Here is an 8,367-nt window from a genome sequence, read left to right on the forward strand (position 1 = left end):
AGCTACCGGTTTTGGGAAAACAAAACCAAACAATAGTTGAAAAATGGTTTACTTACATCTGCTTGATACTGTTGTTGAGATGCATTGTGAGCTTGTAGTAGCCTTCTGTAGTGACATTCTTATTCTGGGTTAGCACATGTGAGGAACTTTGTTAAGTCAGACTTGCAGAGCGCAGTCAAGCCTCCACCAACCACACCAGGGCGAACTGCTTCAGAGCTGTTTGGAAAAGGGCTGATACAGGTAAGGAAGTCTGAAGTCACAGGTGAGCATTTGGGATTAAATGACTGCAGAATGTTAACAGCAGCTAATGAACCAGAATGGATGTTTAACAAGTGGAGACTGAAAAGGAGGTGGGGATGGACAGATTCAAACACTTAATGAGAGATTCAAGAATCACAAACATCTTGTTCCCTGCCTGCCAGACAGAGCAGAAATTAACCTTTTACAGCACCTTGGATGCCTTGAAACATTGTCTGCCACGGACAGAGATCTGAGACCAATGATATCTAGTGCTCTTGTGAGACCACAGAGATGTATCAGCTGTTGAAAGGTCTTGCTCTAGCACTGTACTTCATGACTGGGGGGAGAGGGGTACAAACCAAAGAAACAAGGCTAAAGCATTTTGTTCTGAATCAGTAATGTCATTTCTCAAGAAAAGAGAAAGTATTCCCAAAAGGCAATTAAAGATCTAAGCAACAGACATTTAAAAAGCCTGGGTTTAGCTATGAATTTACCTATTATTCTGAGTCCAATATTTGAAGAAATCTCTAAGCTTATGCCACATAATTAGAGGTGTTTGTGTATAAGCACTTGGATTTATTTAAAGATCCAGTCTCTGCTTTCAGTACTCTGTCCCAGGTAAAGTATCATCAGTGTTGTACAGTAATTGCAAGTGTTCCACTTGCTGACCCCCAACCGTGTGGTTTGTTGCTGCTTTGTCCTAACACATGAACATGCAGAGAGGGTGCCTGCCAGGCTTGGGAGGTAACAGAGACAAAAACAGGGATAAAATGACCTGCTATGTGCTGTAATGAAAACTGAAATTTACCTTGTTAGTCTGGATATTTTCAAACGCTAATGCTAGCCTTTCATGCAAGGTTAAAAAACTCTAGAAGGGAGTTACAAAGGAGAACATGGAGGCTTGACTTCAATTTGTCTTCTGAGTTTTAGTCAGGCTATAATTAGGGATGGAGTTAGGTGTGGCTAGAACCTGCTATGAGGACAGAAATGTCCAGCAGACAGGACCTCTGATGACAGTACAAACAGCCTGAAGTTCCACAGGACAAAGTCTGAACAGACGTATTTGTCCTAGGAAAACATGACCACCTGATCATATTGGGCTGCTTGAAGGTTTCCAGAAATAGTGGCATACTACAGTTTATGTGAACAAGTCCCCTAAAGGAATGTTTGCACATCAGAAATTCCTGCCAAGAGCCTGAGTAATGGACAGGAGACAACACATTGAGAATGAAGAATTGCTCGGCTGGACTGTACCTCATAAATTTTGGCATGGCACTTGGCTGCCTGACTACCCAAACCCAAGTGGAATAGTAAAAGAGAGCTTGTGTACTAAAGAACCAGCTGGAGGGGGGGGAAAAAAAAAAACCCAAACACATCTAATGATCTTCTATTAAACTAATAGCTCTGCCCCGAGACTTAGTTTTCCACAGAAGCAAATGAGGATTTGTTAACCACAAAGGCTCTAGTTGAAACTTGTCATCCATGGCATGCCAGAAGTTTTGTGTGTGAGCAGAGACGTGCACACATGAACTAATTGCTGTGCCTGAATTCCAGAAGGCCAGCAAAGCCTATTCTTCCCCTATGGCTTCAGATGCATACAGATGCATCTCTGTGCCTGATGGGCAACACAATGAAAACATTATCTAGTCATATTTTATTTTTTTTTTAATGAAGCCACTCCTTGTGGAAAGCTTGTACATCTGTAGTTGGCAAATAATTTGGTCCTGACATCTTCCTGGAAAAGAATTTCTGAAGTATCACGCAAAGCTTGGCTTTCCTGTTGATCATGGATTTTCTAGGAAGAGGAAGTTAAAGATTCTCTATGACACCCATTTCCCCAAAGCAGCAGCTGAACTTGCTCAACCTACTAACGATGTTTCTGCCCTGTAGGCAAAATCTGGGTGACAGAGCCACAGGACAGCTGTGCTCTGTGATGGCAGCTGAGAGTTGTGGTTAGCTACTAACTCTTGGTGGCACTCCCGCAGCCCTGTGGGGAGCTTGGGGCCATTGGTGCTTCAGTTCACTTTCCATCCCACTTCCCCATCCCGTGTCCTTGTTTGCGGTTGTTTTGCTTGGCAGGAAGCGCTGAGGCAGGTGCAAGTATGTGGTAATCCTGTGTGGAGACCCTTCAGAGCTGTTAGAAACTGTCCTGTGCTCCCTTGGCTCCTGCCTTGTTTGGAGGTCCAGTCCAAGGCTGCAGCCGTGTGGAGCTCAGCTCTGCTATTTCAGGCAGGTTCTCCCTGACTGAAGCGCAGGCCCTGCATGAACTGGGGCTGCCTCCGTCGCATTTCTAGAGCTGCCAGCGTTTGCAGCAGGCTGCAAAATTCCCCCCTGCTTGTGAGAAAGGCTGGTGCTGGAGTTAAAATGGGCTTGAACACTCCCCTCAGACGGGTAGGTGAGTGTAGGGTAACTGCACAGAGACTGGTCATGGGACTGAACCTGACACAAAGCCAGTACCACAAACTCCATCTTGACCCATGGAAATGTGCTTGGAAAATACCCACCACAGGCTGGTGGGAAAGGTTGTGCAAAACAACCAAGAAGAGTAAGGCTGCATGATATGAGGCTAAGTGTCTTCAGAGAGACCTTGCACAAAAAAAAAAAACAAAACCAAACCACAACACAAAAAAAAAACCCCAAACCAAAAAACACCCCCAAAAGACTTGCAACCAAGTGTTGCACAGGCTACAAGGAGCTGGAAAACTCAGGGCTGCAAGAGAGTGAGACTGTTTACCAAGCTACCTAGGTTCTTATAAGATCAAAGAGGATGATCTTCTTATCAAAGGGGGGGAAGAGGGGGCAACAGGGTAGGCTCTGTAACTGGAAGAAATTAGCTCATTTTCTGTTGGAACATCTTGACTACACAGCATGGCTCCAGTGAACTTTTCCAAACCAAATTTCGGGCCAAATCACCTCAGCCACTTTCAGCACATCCATTCTACTGGCCCTGTCCTCCTGTTTTTCATCATTCAGTAACCCCGCTTGCAGAGGTTCCTGGTTTGTCAGTCTCTCAGCTTAAGGCAATTACAGCTGCAGTTTGAGACCTCCTTTCTCCACAAGCAGTGTAGTGGTGGTCAGCACTTCTTCCCCCTTAGTGTGGGAGCCCATAGTCTCTCCTCTTCAGTCTCAGCGCTTTCACTGGGTCCAGCTGTTTACAGATCCAGTGGTCCCTTCCTCCCTTTGTCTCCTTTCTATCCTACCAGCTGGAAGTCTTCTTCCAGGTCCTGCAGTCTCCCCCTTTGACTTCACTACCTCCTTCCTTCATGAGTCTATTGTTCCTGCTTTCAGCAGGAGGTTGTCACCAAAACAGTCACTGCCCCCAGCTGTGACCACACGAGCCCTTTCTCTCAAATTCTCCTCAGGGCTTCCCCACAGGTGCCACACAATTCCTAAGGAATGATGCATCCACAATCCCATGGATGTTTGTCTCACCAGTGGCCCTGCATCCCCTCTACACATTGTGGCCACCTGCAGAGATGAAGCACTGTTACCTACTCCCTCTCCACTCAAATCCCTCATAATAACCTGTTCAACAGCAGCGCTTGCACTCTGTGGTAACTGTATGTTTTCAAAAGAGCTTTATAGTAAACCAACTGCTTTCTCATCTTGCCTTGCTTACCTTGTTTTTTCGTTAGCTCTGCCTGCTGCTTTCATGAGTCAGTGTCTTCTGCTTTAGGCATGTTTCCTACACTTGTCGTAGGGGCTGCAGGCAACTAGTCCCTGTACTAGAGGGATTCAGTTTAGAAAACTCGGGAGAGTAGGGTGGTCTGCAGGGAAGAGAGATTGAGTGTCTGCTGGAAAATTTGGAAGGGTCGTGGCTGATAGGAGGATGGCCCTGCTGGCTCTACCTCAAGCGAGTCAGTGCCTGTGCTGTGGACTGTCCTCGAAGGAGGGTGAGGTAGCTCAGGGCCTGATCCCTGCCCAGTCTCTGCACCTTGCTTCCATATCGTGCAATGAGCATGACTTGAAGCAAGATATCACTTGAGCGATTGTCACCTGCCAAACAGCTTGCTCCTGGCAGGGACACCTGTAACATCTCCAAAGTGGCCATTACAGCAAGGTCTAAAACTTGTCCTCAGATCCCGGAAACCCCAGGGCACATCTGCCAGCTCACCCCTGCTTTAGGGTACCCCAAGTCCTGAGCAGTCCAGTCCAGTCCGAGGTGATGTAACCAGACATTTGAAAATAAACATTTGATTATAATCTTGGAGTTACAAGAGAAAAGCCTGAAGACATACACGTATACACATGCACACGCTCACTTCATAAGTACTCAGCAGTAATTGGGAGCAGCACAACCCTTCCCTGGCCCCACACTCCAGTTACCCTTTCCATCAGCCCCCAGCAGTTTTGCCTGGCAGCCCAGCAACATCATCCAGCACAACTGAAAGGGATAGTCCTCTCTTCTCCCTTTTGAACCTTCCTAGCCCTTTCCTTACTTGCTTCAGTGATCACACAAGCAGAAGATCAGCTCAGCAACACAATGACAATCAGCATTTGAGCAGGGCTCAAATTTGACACAACTCAGCCCATGGCCGCCACTTGCCAGGACAGTTGCAAGGGACAGCACATGCAGCAGGCCCGGCCTTTCAGCTGCAACACAACCCCAGCTTGGATCAAGCCAGCCACGACTGTGCTTCTCAGTATCTCGAGTTACCCATCCACTGTGTTCCTTAATTTGTGTGTTCCTTCTACCTTTGCTGGCGCTTCTCCAAACCACAACATTTGTAAGATTGCAGTAAAACTGTAAGTTGTAAACCTGAACAAAATACTCGCTCTACACATAGTGTACTACCTCCTTATCTTAGATCTTGCTGGAAGCACTGCATGGAGCCAGCATGTGACGTGACGGCCTGCCTTGGTGCTATATTTTTTCCTAGGGAGGCAGCTACTAATTACACTCCATCTGGCACACTGGCAGGCTGGTCACCCACAACTCTCAGCCAGCTGCTCCCCTTGCATCAATCCTAGCGAATATATAGACTTAGGGGAATGCAGGGCAGCCTGCTGATCTGACAGAAACCTAACCCAGTGAAAGGAAAAGTTTTCTATATGATCCCCGAAACCACAGGAAATTGGGAGCATCTTCTTACACTCTCTGGGAAGCGACATACCTGCTGAGAACCTGTCCCTTGCTCCAGCAAGAGGGAGCACACTTTCTATCTGCTTCTCCTTTCCTCCTCTTCACCTGTGGCTGTGCTTGCACTTTCCACTACTGGAAACAGCCAGACTGCCCTGAAATACCGAGCAGAGCTCTCTCCCAGGGTTACTGACTATAGGGGGAAAACGTTCAGATTAGTTAGCGTCTGTAAGCTGCTTGGTAAGAAAAGAAAAAAAAAAAAAACAAAAAAAACCCAAAACCACAACAAAATCCCTTGTGTTAGGAATTGCTGCTCTCCCCAAGGCATCATTGTAGATTCCTGGCACCCCACCACTCACACTGTGATCTATGGGAAACTACAGCTCCCAGTTATTTTTTGGGTAGTTTACTGAATTTGCTGTCCCCTGTCCCTAATCTTCTTATTCTGCAAAAGCATAAAGCCAACAGTTCTGAGTAGGAGAGCAGGACTCAGCCACCTTGTCCCCCTCCTGCACAGTCCTTTCACCTACATTCTTTCCTGGGTAGTGGGAAAAGCACGAGGCCCCTGCTCTCCTCTGTCACCCTGCTTCTGGACAGACTCCCAGAGAAGAACTTTCTCTTCCCTTTGGCTCAGACCTGCAAGTGCAGGGCAGGTTTTACCCCCATCCAGCACTTCACTCCTGAGCCTCTCCAGCTGTCTTTCACAGTAACTTCACGCCCTCAGACAACAGGACTTCTGTACTGAAAAAGTGTCCCCAGTGTTGTGGCAGACTCCAAGAACAAGCCTGGTCACCATCCTCTGCTTTTCTTTGCTGTCCTGGATGATTCTGGAGACTCTCTTTCACTGACAGAGGTGGGTAACAGCAAGGCAATCTCTGATTAGGCAGCTACATCGGGCTCGGGATCTGGTGTCACAGCAGTCAGGAAGAAAGAGGCAGATGTCAGATGTGATGTAGCTGGACAGGGAAGTCGAGGGCCAAAGAGCAGTCTGCCAGCTTGGAGCTCAGAAATTCAGCACCGAAGCACATGACATGCAAAAGAAACAGATGCAGGAAATAGCAAGAACTGTGCAGTGACAGCACGCGCTTGCAGGGAACAGCCAGCAGCAGGAGGTCTTTCCTGTACGGACAAAGGCAACAAAAAGAAGCTGACTATTTCTCAGACTGGCAGCATGCTCTCCCTGCTGCTTTTATGTAAAACTGATGGACAGGATCAGCAGCCTTGCCAGGACTTGGAGCAACCAGCATGGGCTGGAAGGCCTGCAAGGGACCCAGCTGAGGTAGAGAAGCTTGAGACACCTTGCTATAGCAAGACACAGTGCAGTGAACAGAAAGCGTGCACCCTCCACAGAGGAGAGTAGCCTGCACTGTATCTCCCCGTGTCTCCTAGCACAGACAGGCAGAGACAAAGCTTGACGCTGACCTATTGGCCTCTGAGGCTGCCGTGGCTCCTCCTGCACATATGCTGTTTTTCTCTCATCCCAAGCCCCAGCGGGGGCAATGCCAGCACGAACAGACTCCATCCCTCCTAACCCCCGCGCAACATCTCCATCACACAGCCAAACGCAGACCTAGGCAGAGCAAAGCCAGCAGAGAAGGGGAGCAGCACCACACAACAACAAGGCAGGAGCGAGCAACTCAGGTCAAGACTGCTCGAGCCAACATGAACGCCACCACTCTCTATGCACACTCATTGCCTGAACTTGCTCCTCTACGGATGCAGCTTACACAGCCTCCACCCTAGCACCATACACTCCCTCTCCTGTCCTGTCTAGCTTCAACTGTCAGGGCCCTGAGTGCACTTACAGGCCTTAAGTGTCCTGAGCAGCCTCGCCTGGGGCCTCTACCCACATCCCCTGCCCGTGGGGGTGGGTGTGTTTTCATTTAAGCTCAGCCCAGAGCCACCAGTTCCTGTCTGAGCTAAGTTGGAAGAGTAGCAGTTCTCTGGCTGTGCCTTGTTGCTCCTGACCTGTAGGCTGGCTTACCAGGCTGACCTCAGACTTGCCATGTCACCACAGATGCACCTCGCAATCACTGGGCCTGATCCTGACCTGTGGTTTGACTTCCCAGCTTGACTGCAGACTACCTCATCACCATGAGCTTACCTGGCTATCTCAATTCTTGGTCAAACCTGGTCCCTACCCTGGGCCTCCCTGGCTCTCCTTCCTCAGGTATTGTGGGAAGGGCCATGGCTGATGAGGGCCCAGGCCAGGTGGCCGTTGGAACACCCCCCTTGCAGCTCTCCTTCTCCTGGGATGCAGCCAGGCCTTGCTGCACCCTGACATCAGCTCTCCTGGTATGACTGCCAGGACAGCTGCACCATGAATGGCATCGGGGAACTCAAATGGTTTAAAAATAGCTGTGAGGAAAAAGCTATCAGTTACTTTTACCTGAATTGATTCCCCAATACTGCTTGTGTAATCCCAGAAATGGGCATATAGGCACAATTAAGGCAGTAGAATAAGAGCAACAGACACTGGGGCTACTTAAGACTGCTGCCAAGAACAAGCCCTGGCAGGCTAGATCAGGCTTCACTACCCAGTTCATCTCAGAATAGCTCGAATCAGCTGTGTCGGCCAGAAGCCTCTCATCTTACTGTAAGGCAATGTGCCTCTCATATCAGGTCTCACTCTGATCATGTAGTTAGAGCTTTGTCAATTCCCAGAACACAAGCCTTCATACCCCTGCTAAACCTGCAGGGGATTTTCTGCAGGGTTTTTTTGCCCAACAACTCAGTTGCTCCTGACGGCATTGGTATGTCCCAAGGCTTTATGGGTCTTGCTAAGATCATGGGTCTGAGGTTCCCATTGCAATGAATTCTACAGTCTACCTTACATATCTGTGAAAATGTGGAAATGTGTGATAGGAAAGCCTTTAAACAGAAAGTTGTCTTGTCCAGATATTGGTACATTTAACCGTTCCTTGTAGTGACAAGCTGGTGCTACAGAGCAATCTCCTTTTGGAGGTAAGGAAATCGCAATCTAATCCATTTTAATAATACCATGCTACTGATTAGCTTTTGTTGTTGTTGCCCTTCTGAACCTCTCA

This window comes from Strix uralensis, chromosome 4 (genome assembly GCF_047716275.1).
Source record: "Strix uralensis isolate ZFMK-TIS-50842 chromosome 4, bStrUra1, whole genome shotgun sequence".
In the NCBI taxonomy this organism is placed as follows: Eukaryota; Metazoa; Chordata; class Aves; order Strigiformes; family Strigidae; genus Strix; species Strix uralensis.